Here is a 13,115-nt window from a genome sequence, read left to right as displayed (position 1 = left end):
CTGGAACTTAATAACTTAATACAGTCCTTTCTTATTTTTGAAAGGAATTCACATAGTCCAGCTATAGCTTTGAACAGAAACCTCATCCATATAAAATTAGGAAAAATGTGTGAAACAATCTGAGAACTTTTAACGTAGTAAAAGCTAGATCAAAGAGAGATTTTTCCAGGACAGAAATAGCCTGTGAGGAAACAGTGGTCACCCATGAAGCAGCTTAATTTGATTCAGTGTGTATAGATCATAACAACACTTTGCACTTCTAACACAAGGATGAAATGACATTTTGCACATTCTGACTAATCAGTTTAAAAACACTTCAAGACAACACAGGCATTTTATAAACTGGGATTTTTTTCATATATTTCTTAAATTAAAAAAAATAAAACAAATAAACTTCCACAAACTAACTAAGAAATCTTTAGAAGGTAACTCAGGAGATCCGCTTTTCAGGCCACTATTTCATATGGCCAGCATGCCACATGAGGTAAGGTTCACCTGAAGAAAACAGGGGAGAAGTGAGAGAACTGCTTAATTATAAGATAAGATGAAAGAGCTCATTACATAGCCCTGAAGAAACTCCAGCATCATTACCATCTTAATTTATGGATGCATCTCAATATATGATCCAAAACAAAGCATGAATAACCAAATAAAAGTATTCCAAGCAAAAGACTGAAAACAACTCAAGTTCTTATAGCCAGAGCATAGAATTGTCTCTGGAATTTCAGGTTTAAATTACCAGTCTAGTATCATGCTATGAATTATTGCGTTCACCTCCTGAACAGAGGACAGACCTGTTACATCCCTAGTGATTGGATTTAGAAGCAGAGCAGATTAGTAATTATTCAAATAGGCACTTGTCATGAACTACACACAAACAGAAGCAGTTAATCTAACACCGACACACCTTCAGAAAAATCTGTCCTCACTGATTCACAGATGAACTATGATGCAACCCCAGCTGCTCTGCTCCCAATTCGTAATGACAGCATTAGGTATATTGCACAAAAAGTCTAGTACCTTGTTCCACTGCTACTTTTCCAATTCAGGATGGGTTTGAAGGTAGTCTTAGCCTCAGGACCAGGGAAGAACAAGCTCTTACAGATGATATTCTCTGCTATCATAGCTCTAAGATTTATAATAATTTTGATTTGTCTATCTGGGGATATCAGCTGCAATGGACACTTGAGAAGAGCAGTACCCTACATAGGCATCAAAATAGCTCAATTATCTTAACCTAGGACTTAAAGGACAAGAAGAATATTAGTCCAAGAAAGAGCTAGAGAAGGTTAGCTAAGCGTATGAAATTGGCAAAGGGTATTAATAATTTTTACCGTGTGGCTTTTTGTCCAACAGTTTTCACTTGAGATTCTTTTTCTAAGAAAATCAGAACACACATGCCTTACCTCCTCTAGAAGCATAAACAACTGGAGTTATTGGCACAGTTGAGTGATTTCTGAAAGCCTTCCCACTTATCCTTCACAACTTCCACGGTATCATATTGATGTGGTTTGAACTGGACATTCCTGATAGCATTTAGAGATCTCTTTGAAGCAGAGCATATCTTGCTGATTACATTTGAAAAACGTCTTGCAATTTCTCCAAGCAGCATAATTACATTTTAATCCAACTACTTGTTTATTGGAGTTTCACCCAGAAACTTGGGTTACCAGATGAAAACTTCCGTATCAAAACAGGATAAAGCTGGAGGAAAGCCCTATGCAATTATTTTTCAGAACAAGAAATGCACAGCAAGAAACTGCATGACTATTAAAGGACATGCATGCTTGATCTGCAGATACGAAATTTCTAAAAATGAGAGCATAGGAGAAATAGGAGAAATCTTTAAAGTTTGTGAAAAAAAATCAGCTGTCTAAAGCCTCCCCTTATTCAGCCCTTTCTCACAGCTAATCTTTCAAATTGATAAATCTCCTTTGTACTTTGACAACTTGCATGTTAAGAGACATTCCTGTGCTTTTCATCACACTGCATCGATTGCTACGTAGCAAAATGCAGCATGTTTGGCAGGACTGTGGGAAAGAGTGTCATTTTACTGAGGCGCTTGGACATACTTCAGATATGGCATTCTATAAAGCTTGAAGTTGTTTTGGAGATGGGATAAAAAAAGAATTCACCTCTTTGTGCAACTGTTTGTCCTCCAAGTAGATATCTAATAGGGAAAGGCTGTTCAAACAGTGGCCAGAAGAAATAAAGTCCAGGTTTTCTGGTACTGCAGACCAGTTCTCTGGTTCCACCTATCTCTTGTTAAACAGGTACAGGCTTTTAGTGCGCTGGCTTATACTTAGGGAGCCACTCATATAGTAAAGGAAAGTAAAAGCTTGATAGGATTTGATTTCAAGGCTCCCCCAAAACAAACACTTTGTAAAGAACAAGACCCAGGGTAGAATGCTATTTAGTACTGACTCAGGAATATTTTTTCTCTCTTCTAGTCACATTCCAAGATAACTGAAGACATCCCAAGCTAGAGGGAGCAATGCAAACTAGAGAAGCCTAATCAGTCCAAATCAACGTTTGGAGAGTCCATTAACAAAGGGCATACAGAAATGCTCTCCTATGAGTTCTACATAATATTCAATTTTTATCCTCAATGCCCACCATTGATAGACACCCTAAAGCACTAAAACAGCTTGAACTGGCACATCAGCAGCAGGCTGAGCTCCAGACCACCGTATTACCTAATAGCCCTAATATCACAGAGAGAACACCATCGTTACAGTATCAATGTTTTCTTTTTTGCGATTCTAAAATTGTAATTTTGAATTTGCTAGTGCATACATTGAGAATCACAGTACTGATGTGGTGTTACCACCATGACTGTTAATCCAAACAAAACTGTGAAGCAGATAATCTGACTTAAATTTTCTCCATACAGTTAAACTACATCTCCCTATCTCTTCCTTACAAAAAGCATGTTCCAGTGCATAGTGAAATCTGCAAAAGTCTTTACAGTGGCTTGAAAGGTTTCTTCAACATTTTGAAGCTTCTCAGGAAACCTGTATTAGGCATATTTTAACAGAAATAGAATCTGAGATTAAGCTTCAAAGCTCAAATTAAATTCTTAAAAAACTCAGTGCTAAGAAATGTTAAGAATTGGGCTATTTGTTTGGGGTCAGTTTGGATAAGAGTATGTTTGTCAAGGGAGAAAAGAGATCAGAAGATAGCTTGTGCTTGGTTGAGATTCAGGGTTAGTTTAGATGCAATCCTGGTTTCAGCACTTTCCTACTCCCTCCTCAAAAATGTAAATGAATATACCAAAGCCAGGGTGGCACTTCTGAAAAATTCACATTTTAAATATAATACTGGTGGTGCTTCAACTGAATGATAGAATGAAAACACCATTTCTACCTGCAAAAACTGCCAGTGCAAGCTGCTGCTCTAAATCCAAACCAGACACTTTATTTGGCATGAAATCACTAATGCATGTAATTCTTTCACTTGCATAAAACTGCATTTTATTTGGAGTATGACATTATGGTGAATCACATTGTTTTAATGGTATGATTTCCTTAATGGGAAGAAGGCATTTGATCGGTACAGGAACCCCTCTCCATTACTGGCCCTTACTGAATGCAGAGGGCACATGTTTCAAACATAGTAAACACACATTGCTAAAATGCTGTGAGGCGAACACTACTGTATTTTCCTCCATTAAAGTTCCCATCTTCCTACAGGCTTGATATGGTCACAAACGAATATAATCAGCACGAAAGGTGTCTCAGGTTTTTCTCTTCTAGGTTTTCTCTTTCTGAGAAACTCTGTATCTTTTGCCTTCTGAAAACCACTCCTTTTTCTTGTGTAACTACTGTGTAATAATTAATGAGACATCTGCCTCAGTAAGGACTCAGCAAAATGCATTAAACTATTCCTTCCTCAACTAGATCAACACTTATTAGGAGGGTGGAGAACTTCTAGTAGCCATCGCCAGCCTGTTACAGCTTGTTAGATGCTGGTCCAGAGGCAACAATCAAAGAGCCACCAGTTCCCTTCTGCGACAATTTCTGTTACAGGACAAACCCTGGCCTGCTCCCTCCTGAAGCCTGCTTGTGCACTGGAAGTCCTGGGACAGCACGGGTCAGCGGCCCTCCGGCAGCTGGGGCAAGTATGCAAGGAATTGCTCTGACCTACAAATAACAGAACAAATCATAGCAGAGGAATTTAAAAAAAAAAAAACAAACAACAAACAAACAAACAAAAACACTAAACCTCCAACAGCAGAACTTGTGGCAGAAAAGCGCACCAAGCCTCCCACTTTTGAATGGCACGCTAGGCAGCAATAAACAGCTCAGCACCTCAGACAGGCTCCTTTTTTCCTCACCTTCTATATTCTGCCTCTTCAGTGCCTTCTGTGCTCCTTCCTCAGGGGCTGGCTCTTGCCCTGCGCCGAACACCAACTGACTGGAGGCCAGCAGCCCCCTCCGGTGCCACACCGACCGGTGAGGGGCAGCGCCGCCGACCCCGGCCCTCAGCGCGTGCCGCTAACGGCGGCCGCAGAAGGCGGGAGCGGCGCGGCCGGGCCCTGAGGCGCGGGGGAGCGTCGACGCAGGGGGCGGCTGCCATGTCCCGGTCCCCCCTGCTGGCAGCCACAGACGGCAACGAACGCGGGGGGACAGGTAGCTGGTGGGGGCCAGGCAGCTGGGGGCCCTCCCGATGAGCCGCCTTTGTTCTGTCGTTGTTTCTGGCCGTCCTCAGAAAAGGGCGGGAAAAGCTCTGGGTCCGTCAAGCAAGGATACAAAAGACTGGAGAAAAGTGTGGCCTGACAAATTTTTTACCTCAGTGAAGAGATAAAAAGTATGTGAAATGCTAGTCCTGCTTTAATTAAAGCTAGAAAAGGGAAGAGACCAGCAACTGCTTCCAAATTTCCTTCCCCACATCAGCAAAATAAACAGTGCATTTGACTGATGAACCAGTGGGGGGAGGGGGGTACGCAGGGAACCCCCCTGCGCTGTCTCATGCCCCACACTAGTGGAGGCAGCCCTGCGTGTACGTGCACACCCCATACTCCATGGACTGTGAGCAAACACCACGGCGTTTAGTTGCCTGCCTGCATTGTGGAGTACGAAAAGTTTATAAAGAAAAATCTGAGTGCCAAAACCTATATGCGAGAGGGCCATGAAAGCGCCATTTTGCTCAACAACATGTGGGTTGTATTATATGGGAATGGCCACAAAAAGCTTTCTAATGTGTACAGATAAAGCAAACTACTGCACTGTTGTAAAGATCAGAGATCATCAATCAGCGGCACAGGGAGATTATGAAGCCTCAAAGGCTCTGACTACACTCCAGAGACTCTCACCACAGTAGTTTGAAGCATTACTGGTCCCGTGCAATCATCCTGCCTCCAAGCGAGAGCTGATATCCCTCACAGTACAGAGAGCAGAAGAGACATGTTCCTGCACTTCAGCTGCTGCAATATGTAGTCCATCTTAAGAGGAAAACAAAAGTTGATAGAGCAAAGATACCAACCAGTGCAAGGGAAGGGCTCAAGCACAGACTCTGCCATGAGGCAAGTAAGCTTTGGCAGATGGGCAGAGTGGACAGCAGGAGCCATTATGGCTTATGTGGCTTTACTGAGGTGCATCCTTACCTTGCTTTAGTGAGACGAGTCGGTGCTTGTCTGTCAAAGCCCCCAGTTTGGTAAAATACACAAGGCCTTGCAAGGAGTAGAGCCCAGAACCAAGCTCATCTGGAACCACCTCTGAGACGCTTCCCTGGGGAAATAACAGCTGAGGTAAGATTTTGAATACCAGCCATAAAAATCCAACAATTTGTTCTGTATAAATTTGAGATGGTAGCTATCGTCCAGCTTTCATCCCTTTCTTTACTCTGGAGTAACTTATTTGACTGTAGCTGTTTTCTGTTAGATAAGATAAACACACTTCAAGCTTCCTGAACTTGCAGAGAGTTTTGAACTCATGTGGCAGCTCAGTGTTGCACTTAAATCACCTGCTCATATCAGAGCAGTATGATGACCCATGAGCTCCTGAGTGGAGACACATATGCAGCCATGCACCTTGTTTGCCTGTACAGTTTCAGTAGTCACAGCGAGGGCAGTGTTGGAGTCGTGCCTAATGGAATACCTTAAACTGTCCCTCTGTGGAGGAGCTGGAAGACAGCACAGTCCAGAAGAGAAAGGTAAGTTATATTACAGTGTTCTTAGGAAGCTATTTCTAGAGAAGCACCAAGCTTACTATTATGCTAGCAATAAGGAGTGGAATTTAAACTGCAAGTTATTTTCACCTGGTTGGCTAGCTTAGGAAGAACAGAAACTGCTTATCAGAGTTGTTAGAAAAGTCAGTGGAATTACGTCCAATATTATCTGTTGCCCATAGTGCAAATCTGAGTAAGGACTTGTCTAATCTCTGGACCAACAAAAAATGTTTTCGTATAGTATAAAGTGGTTACTAAAAACAGTATCTCTGCAAGAAGAATGTGCTTTCTGGTATCTGTAGAATTACAGTATATATAACCTTCTGCAAATATAGGGTAGGCTAGAGTTTTAACACCAAAATACAGTAATTTTTTGTTCATTATTAAATACAACGTTATGAACAGTTGTGCCTAAAACATCCCCCACACAATTGACTGACTGAAGTAAGAGAGATAGTATGACTTAGGGAGTCTTCAAGAAAAATTGTTAAGAGTATCATATGAAAACAATACACTCACAGGTTTCTCAAGCGAGGCAGGCAAATATCTAGGTAAGTACCCATCAGCCTTCCATGTTCTCTCTTTTAGCAGCCTCAAAAGCAGCTCTACAATAGTATGTTCAAGTCCCTTGCTTCATGCAAACCATGCGGTCCAGTGGTATGTGTACTTCTTCACTGTCACCACAGCATTGGTGCTCAGAACCTCTGTCCCAAAGTTTGCATGGGGAGACAGGTCAGCTCAGATGTTAAAACCCCTTGTGTAGCCTTCTGTCTTACAGAAGCCTTAGGGCTAGATTCAGCAAAACACTGAACAACCTCTGGAAGGACGACACCCTATGCAGATGAGAGAGATAACAGATCAGGCGCCAGCAGATGGCACCCAAGAATGTGAGCAGCACTCCTGAGCTCAGATGAGTTGCAATGCCCCTGGTTGTGTGAGGCTCTGCCAAGTACCTGCTTGCAGGCTTTACACACCCAGTATGTTCCCAGACTGAACTCAAGCAGAGTAACAAATAGCACTTTCACTGTTTCTCATCTTCAATCAGGGCTCTAATTCCTCTCTCCAGTTTGGGAGGTCTTTGCATGTGTGTTGCATGTGACCAAAGCACTCTATGAAATAGCCTCTTTCTGGATTTAAGGCTTTTTTTTTTTTTTCCTGCATTATAGATAAACTGAGCTGATTCTTTTTTCCCCCACGTTTTAGAAGTTTTCTTGCCTCTTTCTTGGGCTGTGGCAGTTGGGTTGAGGAAATTAAACTTCAATGGTTTACAGCTTAAGAGCTGTTTTTAAAAGGATAGCTTTGATATCTAGCTCACTACTCTTTACTAAGATCACTGCAGAAATTTATTTCTGCTAGTCGTATGAAATAAGTTAATCACATTTTTTTTTAATTTAATTAATGACACTAAACAGGTTTGTCTGATGGAATTTTACTGTTGGAATCTAGGAAGTGTTTGGAAAGAAAAATCAGGCTTTGCCTGTTTATGGCACTGATCTCCAACCCCCTCAGGTCTACAAGCTAACCTGCCTACTTGCAGGAGGTCATGACTTGAGTTGATGTGGCTGACAAAGTTACAACTTAGAAGGGAGATGTTAACTAAGGAAGGAGTCTTGTTACTCGAATTAATGAAGTTAGCCCCTCAGTTTGCTGACAAGAACTTTATTCTATGATTTATACCTAGACTAGAGAATTTGAGAGGTTTTTTTTCTTCTTCCTTTTTACACCGTAATAAGGGTGAATATATCCAGCATTCTTACACTCTAGAGTTTTCAGAGTGCCTGAGTCATACTTTTGCTTGTGTTTCTTTGGTCTAATATGGGTAGGTAAAAAAGAAGTCTGTCAATGCCAAAAGCTTTTACCAGAACTCTCCCTGTAAGGCTTCAGACTGAATATTAAAGTCTGGGCTAAAGTCCAGCACACTGAATCCACAGAGGTTTTATAAGCTAAATAGAAGAATTAAAAAACATTTGTGCAGTTTCAAGTCTATCCAAAGCACTATGGGACTGAACGTGGCATGGATCTGAAGCTCTTTGAAAGGGTCATATGCAATTTCCAGTATAAATATAGCTGTACAGTGGTTAAAATCTTAGCATTTAAATTTTATCTGTTGAAAGCTTGGTATACAAGTTAAAATGACAGGATTTTTCTTTTGGTCTCAAAAAAAAATGGTTTAAATTGGTAAAACCATTTCAAAATAAGTTTGTGGTTTATACTGTGGTGGTTTTTTTTGTTTGCTGTTGTTTAATAACCCATGAAAATAGGGCTTAATTAGAAAGCTGACATTTTTGTACTGATCGGTTCCTCCCTGAGAAATACAAAGAAGCGAGCTAGCCACACACACATGCAAGCAGCAGCTCTGGTTTCCAGCCCACTGAGAGATGAGCCTGCAGAAAAACTCATTGTCAGTTTCCCGAGATTTCATGAGCCAGTCACAAATGTCTTGATTATTTGGATTTAGTTACCACAGCTCCAGTTGGGATACAATTGTGGATGGCTTTTCATCCAAACTGTGCAGTCATCCTGATCGAGGGAAGAGTTGGTTAAAAAAAGGGGACTGAACTGGTTAAAAGAAAATAAAAAATACTTAGTTGAGAAGCACACATCTCTGTTTATACCTAGGGTAACTGGTAAGATAGTAGCCTGGAATCATGCTTTGAGATTCAACTCCAAATCCAGCTGTTTGTTTAATGTTCTGACTTTGAGCAAGACCTTGTGTACTGAGTTTTCTTTCCCTCATCTCAGTTTTGGCTGAAAGTTCTAGTTGGATCTACTAGGGCTCTTCTCTAAACATTTGTTAGTGCAGTAGACCTGCTTGCATTCTGGTCCTTGCTATGTGGCTCCAAGGTACCTTGCAGTGAGATGGAAAGTTAAAATACTCTCTGTACTGAAGACCTGACCTGTCTTGCAGACAGCTCATCACTGTGGAGCCTGTAGGACCACTGGAATGCTAACAATAACTTTAATTCAACATTGCAGAGTGGCAATGTTGAATTGCAATGCCCGAAGCTGGTCGGGCTCTCTGACTACTATCCCTTGCTCTTACTCCACATGGGTGCAAATGATACCGCTAGGGGAAACCTGAACAGTATCAGAAGGGACTACAGAGCTCTGGGGGTGGTAGTCAAGGGCATGGGATCCCAAGCAGTGTTCTCAGTCCTGCTGGTGAAGTGAAAGGATATGAGGAAGAGGGCACTTGGTTGCAGAACTGGTGTTGGCAACAGGATTTTGGGTTCTGTGACCATGGGACCCCGTTTGAGAATCAGCATCTGCTTGGGAAAGGCAGGATTCACCTCACTAAACTGGGCAAAGACAGCTTTGCTAGGAGGATGGCTGAGGAGACATAAGAGGGGATGGAGTGAGATACAGCCAGCACAACTGGAGATACCAACAAGGCCAATTAAGAGGCATGAAAAATGAAGCTGAAGCAATAGAAAGCAAGCAGAGAGGGGTGGATGAAACAGTGGAAATAAAAAGCAAGCAGAGAGGACTGGATGCTGCTCCTAGAAGGGTGACCACTTCTCGGCATGTGCAACAACCACAATAAAAGGAATTCAGCACAAGCTTGCTGAAAATGAGCAAAAGGTTAAGTCATAGTGGATTTTGAAGAAGAGGAACAATACATAGAAATGGAATGCAAGCTATAAACTGCAGGAAAGGTGACCTGAAAAGTAATTGTATGCACATTTTTCCAAGGGCAAGTTCCTTGTATAGTCAATAGTCACATGTAGACCATGGATTGATCTTTAAGCCTCTAGCCAAAATTCCACATAAGGCAAATGGTGATTTGACTGGAACTTCTAGTGGAAAGGAGGAGTTCAACGCTTGATTCAGAAGCTGGCTTGCACTGGTCTAAATTTGAAGTAAGCTCATCGTTTCCTAAAGTAGCGGAAGAAATCCAAGTCTTCTGGGATGTTTGCATGAGGCAGACTTTTGCCCTTACTTTTGTTTTATTTCCCTTCTTGTCAGAAGAAGCTTCAGTTAGAATGCCTTAACAACAAGAGGAAAGTCTTGATTCTGATCACACAAACCATTTCACACCAGGATGACTTCACAGACTTCATCTGAATTACTTCCAAATATGCTAGGGTAAATGTCTTCAGAATTAGGCCCAGGGTACTCATGACATCACACTTCTTCACACTTCTTTTTTATGATTGGCACAGGCACGTGGAGAACTTGGAGATCACTCCCACTTCAAAATAATATAGCTATGGTGGAGAAAGTTTACAAATAGCAGTGGCTCATTCCACCTGTGCATTCTCCCCTCTCTGAATGCTAGAATATTGCCTGCCTACATTCAAGCTGCTGTCAGCTGTATACCTAATTCAATTTTCATAATTCATTTTAACACAAATGAAACAGCTACCACAAATGGCAACTCACAATCATCAAAGCAAGCAAATGGCAAACATGCGTAAATAAGAGAACAGCATAGTTTGATGGAATTTAGTCTTAATGAGATAGCGAAGAGTCACACAGCCCGTCTCGCCTGTAGGATACCACTGCAAGTGATAGGTCTTGGCAGACAGCTTCTGAAGAGAGGCAAAAGCATCATACTGAGCTCACAGCTGCAGTCAGTCCTGGCAGATACGATTTCATAGCCATACTTGGGATTTCTCACTGGGTCGAGGTTCCAGCTGCTCTCTCAAGCTGAATAAGGAAGTGTGAGTGAACACTGTCTCATGTTGCCCTTCTCATATTGGGAGTATTTGAAATCTCATCCTAGACAATGACAGGACAAGATAAAACTGTGGCAAAACAGTATCATGGAAATTTTCATTTTGAACCCTTCCCCTCTCTTCCTGCCTGAAATTACTTTTTTGAAGGTATTTCTCCACAGTAGTCTGAGTGGAAAAGCTATAAATATCAAAGCATATTTCTTTCAGTGCTGCAGCTAGTTTCCAACTGAGCTAAACAGATTATATCTGGAGTTAAATAGGCATCCCTGAAACCTACTGTTGTGGAAAATTTCAGGTAAGGCAAGGCTGGTCTCTTGACATTAACCTCATTTATAAGTTTCACACCTTCCCATATTTCCTTTTTCAATATTAATGTCCATTTTAAAGGCCAGTGAACATGCTCTTGTTCATGTAACTTGACAGTAATGACAAATATTAACTTATCTAACATTCCATTTAGTGGGCTTTATTTTTAATATATCTCAATGTGGAAATTTTTTTATTCATTCTGAAGGTTCATCGGGTAGTCCTTTGACAGAGTTTAATCTTGGCACTCATTTTTTTCATGTAGTTAATCCATTTAATGGGTATTTTTATGAGCGCTTGAAGAAACATTGTTTCTACCCATTTCAATTCATATGGAAACATCAGCTAGAAAATCTGCTGGTCATGTCAAACTGCAGGGCAAAGAAGCAAACAGAACACACAATTCTCTGCTGGCCATGTTCTTTGAATTTAGGGTTCCTCAGCTTTGGGACTGGGAATCCTGCTACTGAGAACAGCTCCAGTTATCTGTGCTTGGGCTTGCTGCAGCTCATATTTTACAGAACAGGGGACAGTAGCTGTCTATAAAGCTACAGTAATATTTAGGACAGACTATTTACTGATAATATCTGCTTTCAGTGACATTGTGCTGACTCATGCTAGCTAGATGTCCAACCCAATAAATCTAAAGTGTGACAGAGGGGAGCTCTTTATATACATACACCTATGCACTGATAGGCAGGTCCTATTGTAACTACATTAGGAAGAAGTGTGTAGAAGTGACAAATTTGTAGGGCAAATCTGTTGTTACTAAAGACCATGGTTTGCCCTACGTACACTTCAAGGAGTTTTATTTCAGATTTTCTCTATTTTTAGGGGGGACTGAATGTCTGTTTGTGGTCTGGCCACAGCTTCTGGGTTCATCTAAAAAGCTGCCCAGTCTGTGCACCCCAAGTCCATCCAACAGTACAAACAACAGCACAGTAAAAGAGGCTGACAGAGATCTGCATTAAAATGACAATCCTGATCTGAATTAAAATGCTAATGAAGATACATGATACGTCCCCAGTAGCAGCGCATAACTTAAGTGGGCGAAGCAGTGCAGTACTGCTCTTCTGATAACAGTTTGCAGAGAAACCTTCAGCACTATTAGATGTAAACGATATTTGTATAAATCTTAAGTAACTTCTCTTAAGTACATGCAGCCTGACTTTTCCCTTGTGCTTAAATGCCATTTCGAGTTCATTTCTTCTTGGGCTTTAAATCACTTTTAGATTTTTTGTGGCACCTGAAGCTTATAATACCACACCATAAACGTACTGTGCTTCCCATTGTCTTTACAGCTGAGAAACTGTTTCCTTTCCAGTCCTTTTTTTTTTTTATTAAATATATATACATATATATGAACAATCTTTATGTTGTTAACTTGGTCAATCTCTATTTTCCACTGGCCTGTAATTTAGAAGGGAAAATAAAATATGCTAAGCTGATGCTAAAATACCATGACATACTTCATTGATTTACTAGGGAATAAACAAAGGACAGATCTTGCCTTTTATAGATGCAAGCTGCTCTGTGCCAGAATCGTATAATCTGCCTTTGCCAAAGTTTCATTACACACAACACAGCATTTACAGGCGTTTAGAATCACAACCTCAGTTAACTTCCATAGGAAAAATAAATCTGTGTTTAAGTACCTCACCAGAAGACATTTTCCATCATGGGCAGACTGTCATAAAGGAATCAACAGCGAAAAAAATATATTGCTCTTGAATGCAGATTCTCTGCCTCCTCCCAGGAGACAGTATGTATTAATATGTAGATAATTCTGATCTATCATAGCAAATACCTTGCTTCATCAATGCCAAGGATGGTAAAATAAGTTCTGATGCCCAGGGCTGGCTGGAATATTTAAAAAAGAACAGTAAAATCCCAGATCTCAAAACAGCCTGAATGCTGCAACAGTGAAGAGCCACAGCAGTCAGGAGTTGGAAGAGAGGGGCC

The 13,115-nt window shown here is 41.1% G+C and overlaps 1 protein-coding gene and 1 long non-coding RNA gene across 2 annotated transcripts in view; one reads left to right on the top strand and one right to left on the bottom strand.

Annotated features, from left to right (window-relative positions):
• TLN2 (talin 2) overlaps positions 1 to 13,115 on the bottom strand; it is a 228,742-nt gene that overhangs the window by 19,041 nt on the left and 196,586 nt on the right. Inside the window, exon 60 of the transcript XR_013956084.1 lies at positions 5,606 to 5,729. The gene's annotated coding sequence lies outside the window, so the exon portion shown is untranslated. The remainder of the gene's footprint in view (positions 1 to 5,605; positions 5,730 to 13,115) is intronic.
• Positions 5,725 to 13,115, top strand: part of LOC308201188 — a 29,467-nt gene continuing 22,076 nt past the window's right edge. Inside the window, exon 1 of the long non-coding RNA XR_013956111.1 lies at positions 5,725 to 6,153. This is a non-coding gene — a long non-coding RNA (uncharacterized lncRNA). The remainder of the gene's footprint in view (positions 6,154 to 13,115) is intronic.

This window comes from Anser brachyrhynchus (assembly GCF_964034855.1).
Source record: "Anser brachyrhynchus genome assembly, chromosome: 11".
NCBI classification, from domain to species: domain Eukaryota; kingdom Metazoa; phylum Chordata; class Aves; order Anseriformes; family Anatidae; genus Anser; species Anser brachyrhynchus.
Note: the sequence above shows the minus strand (reverse complement) of the source record. Positions and strands in the feature narration are given on the sequence as shown.